Genomic DNA, 17,593 nt, shown 5'->3' with positions numbered 1-17,593 from the left:
ACGTGGCCATGTCAACTATGTTCCAGCCAAGGAGGCTCATGAGGATCCTAACGTCGTCCTTGGTACGCTCCTTGTTAATTGCCATCTGACATCTGTTCTTTTCGATACTGGAGCATCTCATTCATTCATATCCGAGAACTATGCTCGATTGCATAACACGACATTCTGTGACATGCCCACTTCCATGGTAATTCAAACTCCGGGTTCCAAATGGCAAACTACTAGAGTAATCCATGGGAACGAAATTCTTGTCGATAGACTTGTCTTTCTTGCATCTTTAATAGCTCTCAAGTCCTCGGACATTAACATCATCTTGGGTATGGACTGGATGTTAGCTCATTATGCTAAGATTGATTGTGCCACTAGAACCGTTCAACTTACTCAACCCATCGGGCAAGACAGTCAATGTCTTAACTCGAGTGGCCAAGCGCCAGCTTTACTCCCTAAATGCCAACCCCCTTCCAGACCTTGAGGATATTACGGTAGTCCGAGACTTTCCGGATGTCTTTCCAGAAGAACTGCCAGGTGTTCCACCTGACAGGGATGTCGAGTTTGTGATAGACCTTGTTCCAGGAACCGTTCCAATTTCTAGAAGACCCTATAAGATGGCACCCTTAGAACTAGCCGAGCTTAAGAACCAACTCGATGAGTCCTTGAAAAAGGGTTTCATCCGTCCTAGTTCCTCTCCTTCGGCTTGCCCCGCCCTCTTCGTCAAGAAGAAGGATGGAATGAATCGGATGGTTGTAGATTACCGACCTGTCAACTTGGTCACCATCAAGAACAAGTATCCGCTTCCCAGGATCAACGATCTGTATGATCAGCTTGTTGGATCCTCAGTCTTTTCCAAGATGGATTTGAGGTTGGGCTACCATAAAATAAAAATTAGAAACGGGGACATTCCCAAAACGGCCTTCGTTACTCATTATGGCCAATACGAGTACACCGTTATGTCCTTCGGTTTAACCAATGCCCCAGCCACTTTCTCTCGATTAATGAACTCCGTCTTCATGGAGTATTTGGATAAATCCGTTGTGGTATACCTCGATGATATACTCATATACTCCAAGAATGAAGAGGAACATGCCGAACATCTAAGGCTGGTATTGACGAAACTTTGAGAGCATCGCCTTTATGCCAAATTCTCCAAGTGTGAATTTTGGTTGCCAGAAGTGACCTATCTAGGCCATGTAATCTCTGGTAAGGGTATTGCTGTCAATCCCGAGCGAGTTCAAGCCGTCCTTGATTGGACTCCACCTGAGACGGTCAAGCAAGTTCGGAGCTTTCTTGGATTAGCGAGCTATTGCCGCCGCTTCGTCGAGAATTCCTCCAAGGTTGCTAAACCTCTAACTGAACTCCTCAAGAAAGATAAAAAGTTCGAGTGGACCCCACAATGCGAGTTCAGCTTTCAGGAACTGAAAAGACGCCTAACATCTGCTCCCGTACTGGTACCACCAGATTTCTCCAAGGACTTTATTATCTATTGCGACGCCTCACAACAAGGACTAGGTTGCATACTCATGCAAGATCGTCGGGTAATTGCCTATGCTTCACGGCAATTACACCCACATGAGGAAAATTATCGCACACATGATCTAGAGCTTCCAGCTGCAGTCCATGCACTTAAAACTTGGCGACATTACCTCCTCGGTAATCGTTGTGAGATCTTCACCGATCACCAAAGTTTGAAATATATATTCACCCAACCGGATTTGAATCTTAGGCAACGACGTTGGGTCGAGTTGATCTCGGATTACGACTTAGGAATAACTTACACCCCGGGCAAAGCCAATGTCATGGCTGATGCGCTAAGTCGTAAATCTTATTGTAACAACCTGATGTTACAACAAAGTCAACCACTTCTCCATGAGGAATTTCGTAAGCTTAATCTTCACATTGTTCCTCGAGGATTCCTATCCACCCTGGTGGCGAAGCCTAACCTTACAGATCAAATTATAACTGCCCAGAAACGTGATAAGGGCATATCCCGGATTAAGGAAAACATCACTAGCGGAGTTGCTAAATTTTTTTCCATGGATGAGCGAGGTGTTGTCTTGTTCGAGAACCGCTTGGTGGTTCCCAAGAAACAACATTTACGCTAGTTGATTCTTAAGGAAGCTCATGATTCCCCTCTCACCATTCATCCCGGTAGTACCAAGATGTATCAAGACCTATGCCAGAGGTTTTGGTGGACCAGGATGAAGAGAGAAATTGCTCAATACATTGCTAGTTGCGACGTCTGTCGTCGTGTTAAAGCAGAGCATCAACAGCCTGCTGGCACCCTTCAACCTTTGGCTATTCCTGAGTGGAAATGGGATAAAATCAGTATGGATTTCATTACCGGGTTTCCCAGGACCAAGGGAGGGAATAATGCCGTCTTCGTCGTGATCGACCGTCTTTCCAAAGTAGCCCATTTCCTACCTGTTCGTGAGAGTATCACCGCTAGCCAGCTAGCTGAATTATACATCTCCCGAATAGTGTCGCTTCATGGTGTCCCATTGAAAATTAACTCAGACCATGGGAGTCTCTTCACCTCTCGATTTTGGGAAAGTTTCCAAAATGCTATAGGAACTCGTCTCTCTTTTAGCACCGTCTTCCATCCTCAATCAAGTGGTCAAGTAGAGCGAGTCAATCAAATTCTGGAAGATATGCTCCGAGCTTCTATCATCTCATTCGGAATGGGTTGGGAGAAATGTAAGGGAACGTTGCAGAAAACAAAAATTTTCCTACGGTTTCACCAAGATCCATCTAGGAGTTCATCTAGCAATGAGTGATTGGATTGCATCTACATACCTTTGTAGATCACGTGCGGAAGCGTTCAAAGAACGGGGATGAGGAAGGCGTACTCGACGTGATCCAAATCACTGGAGATCCTACCGCCGAACGGACAGCACCTCCGTGTTCAACACACATACCGTCAGCGTAACGTCTCCTTCTTCTTGATCCAGCAAGGGGGAAGGAGAGGTTGAGGAAGATGGCTCCAACAGCAGCACGACGGCGTGGTGGTGGTGGAGCTGCAGTACTCCGGCAGGGCTTCGCCAAGCACTATGGAGGAGGATGTGTTGGAGAGGGAGAGGGAGGCACCAAAGGCAAGGGTATGAGAGGCCCTCCTTTCCCCACTATATATAGGGAGTCCAAGGGGGGGGGCGCCGGCCCTAGGAGATCCAATCTCCTAGGGGGGCAGCGGCCAAGGGAGGAATCCCTCCCCCCCAAGGCACCTAGGGGGTGCCTTCCCCCTTTGGGACTCTTCCCTTCTTGAACCCTAGGCGCATGGGCCTCTTGGGGCTGGTGCCCTTGGCCCATGTAGGCCAAGGCGCACCCCCTACAGCCCATGTGGCCCCCGGGGCAGGTGGCCCCACCCGGTGGACCCCCGGGACCCTTCCGGTGGTCCCGGTACAATACCGGTGACCCCGAAACTTGTCCCGACGCCCGAAATAGCACTTCCTATATATAATTCTTTACCTCCGGACCATTCCGGAACTCCTCGTGACGTCCGGGATCTCATCCGGGACTCCGAACAACATTCGGGTTACGGCATATACATATCCCTACAACCCTAGCGTCACCGAACCTTAAGTGTGTGGACCCTACGGGTTCGGGAGACATGTAGACATGACCGAGACGACTCTCCGGTCAATAACCAACAGCGGGATCTGGATACCCATGTTGGCTCCCACATGCTCCTCGATGATCTCATCGGATGAACCACGATGTCGAGGATTCAAGCAACCCCGTATACAATTCCCTTTGTCAATCGGTATGTTACTTGCCCGAGATTCGATCGTCGGTATCCCAATACCTCGTTCAATCTCGTTACTGGCAAGTCACTTTACTCGTACCGTAATGCATGATCCCGTGACCAGACACTTGGTCACTTTGAGCTCATTATGATGATGCATTACCGAGTGGGCCCAGTGATACCTCTCCGTCATACGGAGTGACAAATCCCAGTCTTGATCCGTGTCAACCCAACAGACACTTTCGTAGATACCCGTAGTATACCTTTATAGTCACCCAGTTACGTTGTGACGTTTGGTACACCCAAAGCACTCCTACGGTATCCGGGAGTTACACGATCTCATGGTCTAAGGAAAGGATACTTGACATTGGAAAAACACTAGCAAATGAACTATACGATCTTGTGCTATGTTTAGGATTGGGTCTTGTCCATCACATCATTCTCCTAATGATGTGATCTCGTTATCAATGACATCCAATGTCCATAGTCAGGAAACCATGACTATATGTTGATCAACGAGCTAGTCAACTAGAGGCTTACTAGGGACATGTTGGTGTCTATTATTCACACATGTATTATGATTTCCGGATAACACAATTATAGCATGAATAAAGACAATTATCATGAACAAGGAAATATTATAATAATGCTTTTATTATTGCCTCTAGGGCATATTTCCAACAAGAGATGCCTTCCATTCGCGGAATTTGCCTATAACAATAGTTATCAAGCTAGCTTGGGCAAAGCTCCTTTCGAAGTTCTCTATGGACAAAAATGTCGAACGCCTCTTAACTGGTCAGAAACCGGGGAAAGACAACTCTTTGGCCCGGATATGAGTCAGGAAGCAGAAGAGCAAGTTCGCGTTATTCGTGAGAAATTGAAAACAGCCCAATCTCGTCAAAAGAGCCAATATGATCATAAACATAAGCTCATGACTTATGAAGTCGGCGAGAAGGCTTACCTTCGGGTTACTCCGTTAAAGGGAACCCATCGTTTCGGTATCAAAGGAAAATTGGCTGCTCGTTACATCGGACCCTTTCGCATTCTTGCCAAACGAGGAGAAGTTGCCTACCAATTGGAACTACTTTCGCATCTTTCCAGGGTTCACGATGTCTTCCACGTTTCTCAACTCAGGTGTTGCTTCGCGGATCCTATCCATGGAGTGGACCACGAAACGCTTGATCTACAAGATAACCTCTCATATCGGGAATATCCCGTTCGTATCCTTGATCAAGCCGAGCGTACCACTCGATGCCATAATATCAAGTTTCTCAAGGTTCAATGGTCACACCATTCCGAGAAAGAAGCCACTTGGGAAAGGGAGGATCGTCTTCGACTCGAGTACCCCACTTTCTTCCTGGAGGATCCTAAATCTCGGGACGAGATTCTTTTGAGCGGGGGTGAGTTGTCACATCCCTGCTTTTAGTCATGCATTAGGGTTGGATGAACTTGTGCATCATGTTTAAATTTCTCTTAAACTTGAAATGGGGCCTAATCAACCCCAACACCCCCCTGAAAATGCTAATTTCCAACAATTGGAATTTCAATGAACCCAAAATGCCCTTCATAAAAGCCCACCATTTTTGTTCTTGACTAAAACCTCTACCAAAAATGGTCTTGCAATTTATGGAGCCATTCTGGATTTTTTGAACAAGCCATAAGTATTTGAATTTGGGCATTTTAAATGCTATAAATATTTTAAAGTGCTCAAATAATTTTGGAAGCATTTTTAGGCAGTTGGGAATATTCCCAAATGTGTCTCTAAATATTTCCAGAGTTTTTGGAAATGAGATAGTATTTATTCTATTTCAATACACATAGCAGGAAATAAATAAAAGCAAACAGAAAGAGAGAGAGAGTTAGAGGACTTACCTGTCGCCTGGCCTGGCCCAGCTCGGCCCAGCCCACTAGCTCCTGCCAGTCGTCCTCCTCCTCTCACCAGGAGGATGAGAGGCGCGTGGCCGGCGCCCGCGGCCACACGTCGGCCACCTCCTACTTCTGCCGACACCCCGGGCGCACCTACGAGTGCCACACACTCCCCCTCGTTCCCCTCTCATTCTCCCCACTCTCCCCGTGCCCCTCTCCCTCCTCTGGTTCTCTCCCCATCCCCTGCCGAGCGCAACCGTCGCCACCGACAAGCACCACCGCGGCCACCGCCTCTCCCTCGCCTCTCTGACTGGCCCATAAGCCCCGCCTCGTCGCCCTCGTCCTCTCCGCCGTGCCACGCCACCCCGGACGCCCCCAAACATCACCACCGCGGTCGTATTCTACCTTGAGCAACCAAGATCTCCGGCAACGCCCCGACGTCGTCCGACCTCCCCCGAGCCCGCTGAGACGCGTCCTGCAACCGCCGTGAGCTCGTCTACCGAACCCCTCGCTCCCCGTCGTCTATTTCCTCCTCTAGCCTTACTAACCACCGCGACCGAAGCTTGCCGCCGCCACCGCACGTCGCCGTCGTGGCCACAGCCACGTTGGGTCACAACCGAGCACGCCATCATCTTCAACGCACTCGTAGGAGCCCGTAGCACCCCCGCACGCCCCTCGCCGTGCCTGCTAGCGACTAGTTCGACCTCGCCCGAACTCCGGCCGCCGCGAACGTGCTCGCCGCCATCGTTTCCGACCACCCCAGCTCCACCCACTGCCACCACTCGACGCGGCTCACTCCCCGCATCACGTAGATGGTCTCCGCCATCCTTTTGGTCGCCGGAGTGCAAAACCCGCGCTGCTCCGCCGCATCTGGCCTCGCCGGCGGCTAAACACCGACGAGTTTGACCACTTTTTGACCGTGGACTGATGCGTGGGCCCAGGTTGACTTCCCCCCTGAGCCTATGATAGGTGGGGCCGGCCTGCTAATTAGTTTAGGATTAGTGTTAACTAATTTTAATTAGTTTAGTCACTGACATGTGGGCCCAGGCCCCACTGACAGTTAATTAGTACTAACTTAATCCTGTTAATTAGCTGAGACACTGCCAGACAGGGCCCACTAGTCAGGTTTGACTGGCCCTGGCACCTTTGACTCGCTGACGTCATAGTGACGTAGTGCTGACGCATTTATTCTTTTTCTGGATTTATTTTTATATAGGAAATTCCAGAAAATAGCCAAAACTTCTAAAAATCATAGAAAATCAACCATAGCTCCAAATCAAACAAATTATATATGAAAAATGATCAGAAAAATTCAATCTATCCATCTGTAATGGTGTCATGCATGAAAAAAATAAATTAACCTCGCTGTTTAAGAAAAATAAGATAATGCACTAATAAGGCTATGTTAAATGAACTAACATTTGAATCTTTGATTCAAATGAGTTCATTCCTTTCTGTTTTAGCTTGCATTAGGCCAAGACACATTCATTTTGCCATGTCATAGCATGCATCATATTGTTGCATATTGTCATGTGTTGGTTATGTTCGGTGTGTCTTTCGTGGTAGGTTCTGCCTCCGAGGATAACCTAGTCACCCAGTTACGTTGTGACGTTTGGTACACCCAAAGCACTCCTACGGTATCCGGGAGTTACACGATCTCATGGTCTAAGGAAAGGATACTTGACATTGGAAAAACACTAGCAAATGAACTATACGATCTTGTGCTATGTTTAGGATTGGGTCTTGTCCATCACATCATTCTCCTAATGATGTGATCTCGTTATCAATGACATCCAATGTCCATAGTCAGGAAACCATGACTATCTGTTGATCAACGAGCTAGTCAACTAGAGGCTTACTAGGGACATGTTGGTGTCTATTTTCACACATGTATTACGATTTCCGGATAACACAATTATAGCATGAATAAAGACAATTATCATGAACAAGGAAATATAATAATAATGCTTTTATTATTGCCTCTAGGGCATATTTCCAACAGTCTCCCACTTGCACTAGAGTCAATAATCTAGTTACATTGTGATGAATCGAACACCCATGGAATTCTGGTGTTGATCATGTTTTGCTCTAGGGAGAGGTTTAGTCAACGGATCTGCTACATTCAGGTCCGTGTGTACTTTACAAATATCTATGTCTCCATCTTGAACATTTTCACGAATGGAGTTGAAGCGACGCTTGATGTGCCTTGTCTTCTTGTGAAACCTGGGCTCCTTGGCAGGTGCAATAGCTCCAGTGTTGTCACAGAAGAGCTTGATCGGCCCCGACGCATTGGGTATGACTCCTAGGTCGGTGATGAACTCCTTCACCCAAATTGCTTCATGCGCTGCCTCCGAGGCTAACATGTACTCCGCTTCACATGTAGATCCCGCCACGACGCTCTGCTTGCAACTGCACCAGCTTACTGCCCCACCATTCAAAATATACACGTATCCGGTTTGTGACTTAGAGTCATCCAGATATGTGTCGAAGCTAGCGTCAACGTAACCCTTTACGACAAGCTTTTCGTCACCTCCATAAACGAGAAACATTTCCTTAGTCCTTTTCAGGTACTTCAGGATATTCTTGACCGTTGTCCAGTGTTTCTTGCCGGGATTACTTTGGTACCTTCCTACCAAACTTACGGCAAGGTTTACATCAGGTCTGGTACACAGCATGGCATACATAATAGAACCTATGGCTGAGGCATAGGGGATGACACTCATCTCTTCTATATCTTCTGCCGTGGTCGGACATTGAGCTGACCTCAATTTCACACCTTGCAACACAGGCAAGAACCCCTTCTTAGACTGATCCATACTGAACTTCTTCAATATCTTATCGAGGTATGTGCTTTGTGAAAGACCTATGAGGCGTCTTGATCTATCTCTGTAGATCTAGAAGCCTAATATATAAGCAGCTTCTCCAAGGTCCTTCATTGAAAAACTCTTATTCAAGTAGGCCTTAATGCTGTCCAAGAGTTCTATATCATTTCCCATCAAAAGTATGTCATCTACATATAATATAAGAAATGCTACAGAGCTCCCACTCACTTTCTTGTAAACACAGGCTTCTCCATAAGTCTGTGTAAACCCAAACGCTTTGATCATCTCATCAAAGCGAATGTTCCAACTCCGAGATGCTTGCACCAGCCCATAAATCGAGCGTTGGAGCTTGCACACCTTGTCAGCATTCTTAGGATCGACAAAACCTTCCGGCTGCATCATATACAATTCTTCCTTAAGGAAACCATTAAGGAATGCCGTTTTGACGTCCATTTGCCATATTTCATAATCATAGAATGCGGCAATTGCTAACATGATTCGGACGGACTTTAGCTTCGCTACCGGTGAGAAAGTCTCATCGTAGTCAACCCCTTGAACTTGTCGATAACCCTTAGTGACAAGCCGAGCTTTATAGATGGTCACATTACCATCCGCGTCTGTCTTCTTCTTAAAGATCCATTTATTTTCTAAGGCTCGCCGCTCTACGGGCAAGTCAGTCAAAGTCCATACTTTGTTTTCATACATGGATCCTATCTCGGGTTTCATGGCTTCTAGCCATTTGTCGGAATCCGGGCCCGCCATCACTTCTTCATAGTTCGAAGGTTCACCGTTGTCTAACAACATGATTTCCAAGACAGGGTTGCCGTACCACTCTGGTGCGGAACGTGTCCTTGTGGACCTTCGAATTTCAGTAGGAGCTTGATCAGAAGTATCTTGATCATCATCATTAACTTCCTCTCTAGTCGGTGCAGGCACCTCAGGAACATTTTCTTGAGTTGCGCCATTTTCCGGTTCAAGAGGTAATACTTCATCAAGTTCTACTTTCCTCCCACTTACTTCTTTCGAGAGAAACTCCTTCTCTAGAAAGGACCCATTCTTGGCAACAAAGATCTTGCCTTCGGATCTGAGGTAGAAGGTATACCCAATAGTTTCTTTAGGGTATCCTATGAAGACGCATTTCTCCGACTTGGGTTCGAGCTTTTCAGGTTGAAGTTTCCTGACATAAGCATCGCATCCCCAAACCTTTAGAAACGACAGCTTAGGTTTCTTCCCAAACCATAATTCAAACGGTGTCGTCTCAACGGATTTCGACGGAGCCCTATTTAAAGTGAATGCGGCAGTCTCTAAAGCATACCCCCAAAAAGATAGCGGTAAATCAGCAAGAGACATCATAGATCGCACCATATCTAATAGAGTGCGATTACGACGTTCGGACACACCATTACGCTGAGGTGTTCCAGGCGGCGTGAGCTGTGAAACTATTCCACATTTTCTTAAGTGTGTGCCAAACTCATGACTCAAGTATTCTCCTCCACGATCTGATCGCAAGAACTTGATTTTCCTGTCATGTTGATTCTCAACCTCACTCTGAAATTCCTTGAACTTTTCAAAGGTCTCGGACTTGTGTTTCATTAAGTAGACATACCCATATCTACTCAAGTCATCAGTGAGGGTGAGAACATAACGATAGCCACCGCGAGCCTCAACACTCATTGGACCGCACACATCAGTATGTATGATTTCCAATAAGTTGGTTGCTCGCTCCATTGTTCCTGAGAACGGAGTCTTGGTCATTTTACCCATGAGGCATGGTTCGCATGTGTCAAATGATTCATAATCAAGAGACTCTAAAAGTCCATCAGCATGGAGCTTCTTCATGCGTTTGACACCTATGTGACCAAGGCGGCAGTGCCACAAGTATGTGGGACTATCATTATCAACCTTACATCTTTTGGTACTCACACTATGAATATGTGTAGCATTACGCTCGAGATTCATTAAGAACAAACCATTCACCATCGGAGCATGACCATAAAACATATCTCTCATATAAATAGAACAACCATTATTCTCGGATTTAAATGAGTAGCCATCTCATATTAAACGAGATGCTGATACAATGTTCATGCTCAAACTTGGCACTAAATAACAATTATTGAGGTTCAAAACTAATCCCGTAGGTAAATGTAGAGGTAGCGTGCCGACGGCGATCACATCGACCTTGGAACCATTCCTGACGCACATCGTCACCTCGTCCTTCGCCAGTCTCCGCTTATTCCGCAGCTCCTGCTTTGAGTTACAAATGTGAGCAACTGCACCAGTATCAAATACCCAGGAGCTACTACGAGTACTGGTAAGGTACACATCAATTACATGTATATCACATATACCTTTTGTTTTGCCGGCCTTCTTGTCCACTAAGTATTTGGGGCAGTTCCGCTTCCAGTGACCACTTTCCCTGCAATAAAAGCACTCAGTCTCGGGCTTGGGTCCATTCTTTGGCTTCTTCCCGGCAGCTTGCTTGCCGGGCGCGGCAACTCCCTTGCCGTGCTTCTTGAAGGTTTTCTTACCCTTGACTTTCTTGAACTTAGTGGTTTTATTCACCATCAACACTTGATGTTCCTTTTTGACTTCTACCTCTGCTGATTTCAGCATTGCAAATACTTTAGGAAAGGTCTTTTCCATCCCCTGCATATTGAAGTTCATCACAAAGCTCTTGTAGCTTGGTGGAAGCGACTGAAGGATTCTATCAATGACCGCGTCATCCGGGAGATTAACTCCCAGCTGAGTCAAGCGGTTATGCAACCCAGACATAGTGAGTATGTGCTCACTGACAGAACTGTTTTCCTCCATCTTATAGCTGAAGAACTTGTCGGAGACTTGATATCTCTCGACCCGGGCATGAGCTTGGAAAACCATTTTCAGCTCTTCGAACATCTCATATGCTCCGTGTCTCTCAAAACGCTTTTGGAGCCCCGGCTCTAAGCTGTAAAGCATGCCGCACTGAACAAGGGAGTAGTCATCGGTACGTGCCTGCCAAGCGTTCATAATGTCTTGTTCTGCAGGGAGAACAGGTGCGTCACCCAGCGGTGCTTGTAGGACATGATCTTTCTTGGCAGCTATGAGGATGATCCTCAGGTTCCGGACCCAGTCCGTGTAGTTGCTGCCATCGTCTTTCAGCTTGGTTTTCTCTAGGAACGCGTTGAAGTTGAGGACTACGTTGGCCATTTGATCTACAAGACATATTGTAAAATTTTAGACTAAGTTCATGATAATTAAGTTCATCTAATCAAATTATTCAATGAACTCCCACTTAGATAAACATCCCTCCTGTAATCTAAGTATAACATGATCCGAGTTAACTAGGCTGTGTCCGATCATCACATGAGACGGACTAGCCAACGTCGGTGAACATCTTCATGTTGATCGTATCTTCTATACGACTCATGCTCGACCTTTCGGTCTTCTGTGTTCCGAGGCCATGTCTGTACATGCTAGGCTCGTCAAGTCAACCTAAGTGTTCTGCATGTGTAAATCTGTCTTACACCCGTTGTATGTGAACGTTAGAATCTATCACACCCGATCATCACGTGGTGCTTCGAAACAACAAACTGTCGCAACGGTGCACAGTTAGGGGGAACACTTTCTTGAAATTATTATGAGGGATCATCTTATTTACTACCGTCGTTCTAAGCAAACAAGATGAAAAACATGATAAACATCACATGCAATCAAATAATAATAGTGACATGATATGGCCAATACCACATAGCTCCTTTGATCTCCATCTTGGGGCTCCATGATCATCTTGTCACCGGCATGACACCATGATCTCCATCATCATGATCTCCATCATTGTGTCTCCATGAAGTTGCTCGCCAACTATTACTTCTACTACTATGGATAACGTGTTTAGCAATAAAGTAAAGTAATTTACATGGCGTTTCTCAATCACACGCAGGTCATACAAAAAATAAAGACAACTCCTATGGCTCCTGCCGGTTGTCATACTCATCGACATGCAAGTCGTGATTCCTATTACAATAGCATGAACATCTCATACATTACATATAGATCATTCATCATTCATCACAACTTTGGCCATATCATATCACAAAGCACTTGCTGCAAAAACAAGTTAGACGTCCTCTAATTGCTGTTGCAAGTTTTATGTGGCTGAAATAGGGTTCTAGCAAGAACGTTTTCTTACCTACGTGAAAGCCACAACGTGATTTGTCAACTTCTATTTACCCTTCATAAGGACCCTTTTCATGGAATCCGCTCCAACTAAAGTGGGAGAGACAAAACCCGCCAGCCACCTTTATGCAACTAGTGCATGTTAGTCGGTGGAACCGGTCTCACGTAAGCGTACGTGTAAGGTTGGTCCGGGCCGCTTCATCCCACAATACCGTTGAAGCAAGATAAGACTAGTAGCGGCAAGAAAGTTGACAACATTAACGCCCACAACAAATTGTGTTCTACTTGTGCAAGAGAACTACGCATAGACCTAGCTCATGATGCCACTGTAGGGGAACGTTGCAGAAAACAAAAAATTTCCTACGGTTTCACCAAGATCCATCTAGGAGTTCATCTAGCAACGAGTGATTGGATTGCATCTACATACCTTTGTAGATCACGCGCGGAAGCGTTCAAAGAACTGGGATGAGGAAGGCGTACTCGACGTGATCCAAATCACCGGAGATCCTAGCGCCGAACGGACGGCACCTCCGCGTTCAACACACGTACGGTGTCGCGACCGGGTTTTCCGGGTATAAATTTCCAGAAAATGGCCGTCGTGCTCACCAGCCCCAGGATTACTGTTAGCTGATGAGGCACCAACTTGATACAGAAATTCCAAGCAAAAATACAAAATATGTAGTACAAGACATTTCTGGCCTGTGAGTACAACAATGGGGTTTCTAGTGGTCGATGGCGGAAGCGGTTTGTGAGTCGTCAGGTGTCTATGGAACCTTCCATTTCCACAGAAACAGCTGACCAGGTCAACTCCTATCTTCGCGAGGCTGCCTATCACCGTTGCTTAGTTTCTGGGGCTGTCATCGCCACGCTCCTCTCCAAGCAAGCAATCTGGCCAAGACAATAGCCAGGGACAAGCCAGTGAGTACTTTGAATGACTCGCAAACATTAAGAACATAGGTATAATATAATTGATAATCATGCACTGAAAAATTCCATGATCACATCGTCAGTCATAAATAAAACATCTTTTATGCATGCAAGTAGGTTATTTTCATGCAAGGTGAATAAGCAGTAATAGAGTGGGAATAAAATGCCACAGTCGGGCATCTGAGCGACACCACATAAAGGGCTTTAAAAGAAATGCCACAGTCGGGCGTCTGAGCGACACCACATAAAGGGCTTTAAAAGAAATGCCACAGTCGGGCGTCTGAGCGACACCACATAAAGGGCTTTAAAAGAAATGCCACAGTCGGGCGTCTGAGCGACACCACATAAAGGGCTTTAAAAGAAATGCCACAGTCGGGCGTCTGAGTGACACCACATAAAGGGCTTTAAAAGGAATGCCACAGTCGGGCGTCTGAGCGACACCACTTAAAGGGCTTTAAAATAAAATAATCACAATGAATATCCAGGAGGTAGAACCGTCCCAGGGATACTCAATAATACAAATAATGCAACGGGTTAGTCCATCACAAAATAATAATCATGGTCCTCACAAGTAACCAGTCGGTATCCAAGTTTGGTTTAAAAATATCTCCTCCGAAGACCGACACTAAGACCAATACTTGACCCATCCCAGACTGTAATCCTTAACCATGGACACGGCTATTCGAATAGGTTTTAATCTCTGTAGAGGGTGTACTCTTTACCCACGAGTAACGGATTCCTTTAGTCCATCGGGACTAATTCCGTCTACGGCCTTTTAGTTGAAAACACGCCTAACTTGCACACACCAGCTTAACTCATCGGTGTCTAGAACCACCCATGACACTTGTTAAGCAAAACTCTAAGTGGGGAGGCTACAACCTCGCGTGGCATGGGATCAAATTTATATCGCGCGCTCTAAGGGGTGGCCTCCCCTCTCGGTCTCAACCGGTAACACCCATGCCCCCGGACCAGGTGGCATGCCTACCGGCTACAACCGATATCTTCCACCATGGCCTCTCTGTACGGTGTGTGCTTGAAAGGGGTTGACGACTTACTGAACCATACCCTACCTGCGGCAGGGACAAGTGGTAGTACATAGCAAGTATGGGGGTTACTGGAACAAGACTCGATCTACGGTCGACTCAGGAGGTTTATAAATTCCCTGCATGACATGTATAACAAATATATTTCAACCAACAAAATCACCACTCAATATACCTTACCATGCCATACCGGACATAACCGTCCCGACGGAGACCGGCGATAAGCTCACGCCTACCCAAGGCAGAGGCTTTCCCGGATTTCTTTCCGGCATGCATGCAAGGCACATGAGGATGATTACCATCACAAGTATATTCATTTCCAACAGCAAGGAAATCACTAATATGCATTCATGCAAATGATCATATCACATGAAATAACAAGTTCTCCGATATAAGGTGGTGTTATAAACGTGTCAACTAACACACCAAAAATATTATTCCGTGTTCAGAATGCTTGCCTTTAATGGTGTGGAGAGGTGGGGGTGCTCTCCAAAATTTTGAAAGCTTCCTTCTCTCCCAAAAATCCTATTTCCAAAAATATGCAAATAACACATATTTCAAAAACAGTACAAAAAAGTTGTTTGGAAAATTTTCAAATAAATCTTAAAATAAACTAGACAATATTTGAGAGATGTAGGAAAAAGAATTAATTCATTTGGAGTTATATTTAAAAAGTTATAGGCAGTCAAAGTTGTGGTCAAATCTGTTTTTAAAAAATCAGGAAAAAGAAAACGTTTCAAAGAGATTACGCTTTCGGACAGAGAAGACGTATTTGCGCCTTTACGCCTCCACTTATCCAGCGTGGCTGGCGCGTGAGTCACCGACAGTGGGCCCGCCTGGCCCACTGGTCAGGTTTGACTGGTCCACGCGCGCGTCGTCTCCCCCTGACCGAACAGGGGCGGAGCTCCGGCGAGGCTCGCCGGCGAATGGCGGCGTCCCTCGCTGATCTGAGTGCATGGATGTGCTCAGGAGGTCGAGACGAACTCGGGGGTACCTGTCATGGTTGCCGACGTGGACGGAGTTGCCGGCGACGAGCTTCGCGGCGGAGGGAGCTTCGGGAACAAGGTGTGTTTGGGGCTACGGTGGTTCCTGATCAAAATCGAGTAGGGGGATGGGTTCACGGGAGGATGAGGAGGTTCCTGGCGAAGAGAACGGAGAGGGGGAGGCCCTGGTGGTGCCAGAATGGCCGGGGCAGAGGCGGCGGCTGCGGTTGTCGGAGATGGGGAAGGAGCCCTCCCCGAGTCGATTGGCTACCAATGGGGGTCCTAGGGAGATGGCTTGGGACTTCATGCGTGCGGAGACGAGCTCGGGGCTCCTTAAATAGGCGATCGGGGTCGGTTCCGAACGGTGGCCGCGGATAAGGTCGCCGGCGACCGCCATTCTGTAGCTAGGGCGTCGTGGCGGCGACGAGCGCTAGTGGACACGCTTGTGGATGAGCTCGCGCTGTTCCAGGGGCCAGGTGGCGAGCGGGAGAGGCTTGGGCGGCGCTGAACGGAGCAGGGGCTGTCGGCGGCCGTGGCGGCTAGCTCCTGGCCTGTCGGGGACGTGGCGAGGGCTGCTTGGCGCGTGTTTGCGGTGAGAAGGGGAGCGCGTGGCGCTGGCTCTGCAGCGGGCCAAACCCAGGGGCGCGACGCGGCGGCTCGGGCGCGGCACGTGCAAAACGCGTGCTCTGCTCGCGCCCAGAGCACGCACGGAACGTGCTCGACATGCCAGGGCATGCTAGAGGTCTCGGGTGAGGTTGGGGTTTAACAGACCTAGGTTAAAGTCATCTAGAGGTAGTGGACAGGTTATTTGATCAGAGGTGCAAGTTCACAGTGTAAACTTGAATCCATGCCAAATCTGGCTATGCACACAGGGTGTTTGATAAAATGCCACAGGCACCTAGGCTTTTCTTGGAGTGGCCAATCTCCAGATCAGGGTCTCCTTAGATGCAAGAGAGAGTGGTGAGGTAGTTTGGACAAAGAGAAACTTGCTAGTGCAAGTTTTGCAAAACTTCAATTCTGGACAGGAAATAAATGACATTATTTCATGAACCAAAAATAATCCAATGGGTGCATGCTCCTGGATTTAGGGGTTTGGTAGGGCTGTCTACAAGTAGGAGAAAGCACAAGATCATTGGAGCAAAATTAAATAGGGTGTAGTAGAAATCACAAGGCTGGACCAGAATGAAAATGAGGTTGATTCACTCAAATTTTTCAAAGAACAGCACTAGGTTTTTGCATAATGTTGAATCATATGCTACTACCAATATCCCATAATTTTGGTGGAGGCTAGAAAGAAATTATTTAAATGGGTTGTAGTGCAAAATTGCACTCTGGACCAGAGAAGAAAAATTGAGTGTAAGAGCTCAAAATATTACATGAATAAAAGATATTTTTGTATAAAAGTGATTTAAAAACATCACATGACATCTCCAAATTTTTGTGGGATTTTTGAATGAACTTATCAAATGGTTGTAGTTCAATTATGGCCATATATCCTTGGAAAACCCATTTTAAAGAAAATAAAGATCAAGCAAATTGATTAAGTAATTCGTTATACTGATAAAAGAAAAGTTTTTCTTGAGAGGTTAAACAAGTCCAATAACATATTTGAAAGGTTTTCACTTTGGGGGAAAAACTCCATAATAACAAGGGAGATAATGGTTCAAAAATAAAAAGGGAGCCCAGAAAATAAAAGTTTTTAATTCCTGGCAAAAACTTAATTAATAAAACAAGGCCAAAAATTTTGGGTGTCACAACACTACCCCCCTTAAGAAAAATCTCGTCCTCGAGATTTGTTCAAAGTTGTTTTAAGAAAAACTATACGCAATAAAAATGTGGCTACAGTGAGAGGGCAATAAGTGGTGCAAAACCACAGTGTGGATACTGGTGCTGCGTGGATAAATCTACGGTTCGGGACAAAACATGAGATTTCTACGCTGGATATAAATTTAGAATAACTTCTAAATTTAAATATACGCTGGTCGTACCCGAGAGCACAGTGCTCTCTCTGGCCGACAGGTGGACCCGGGGCCCACTGTCAGCCTCTTCTTATCCCTC

Source organism: Triticum urartu, chromosome 4 (genome assembly GCF_003073215.2).
Source record: "Triticum urartu cultivar G1812 chromosome 4, Tu2.1, whole genome shotgun sequence".
Taxonomy (NCBI): domain Eukaryota; kingdom Viridiplantae; phylum Streptophyta; class Magnoliopsida; order Poales; family Poaceae; genus Triticum; species Triticum urartu.
The sequence above is the reverse complement of the archived record's forward strand: the minus strand, read 5'-3'. Positions refer to the sequence as shown.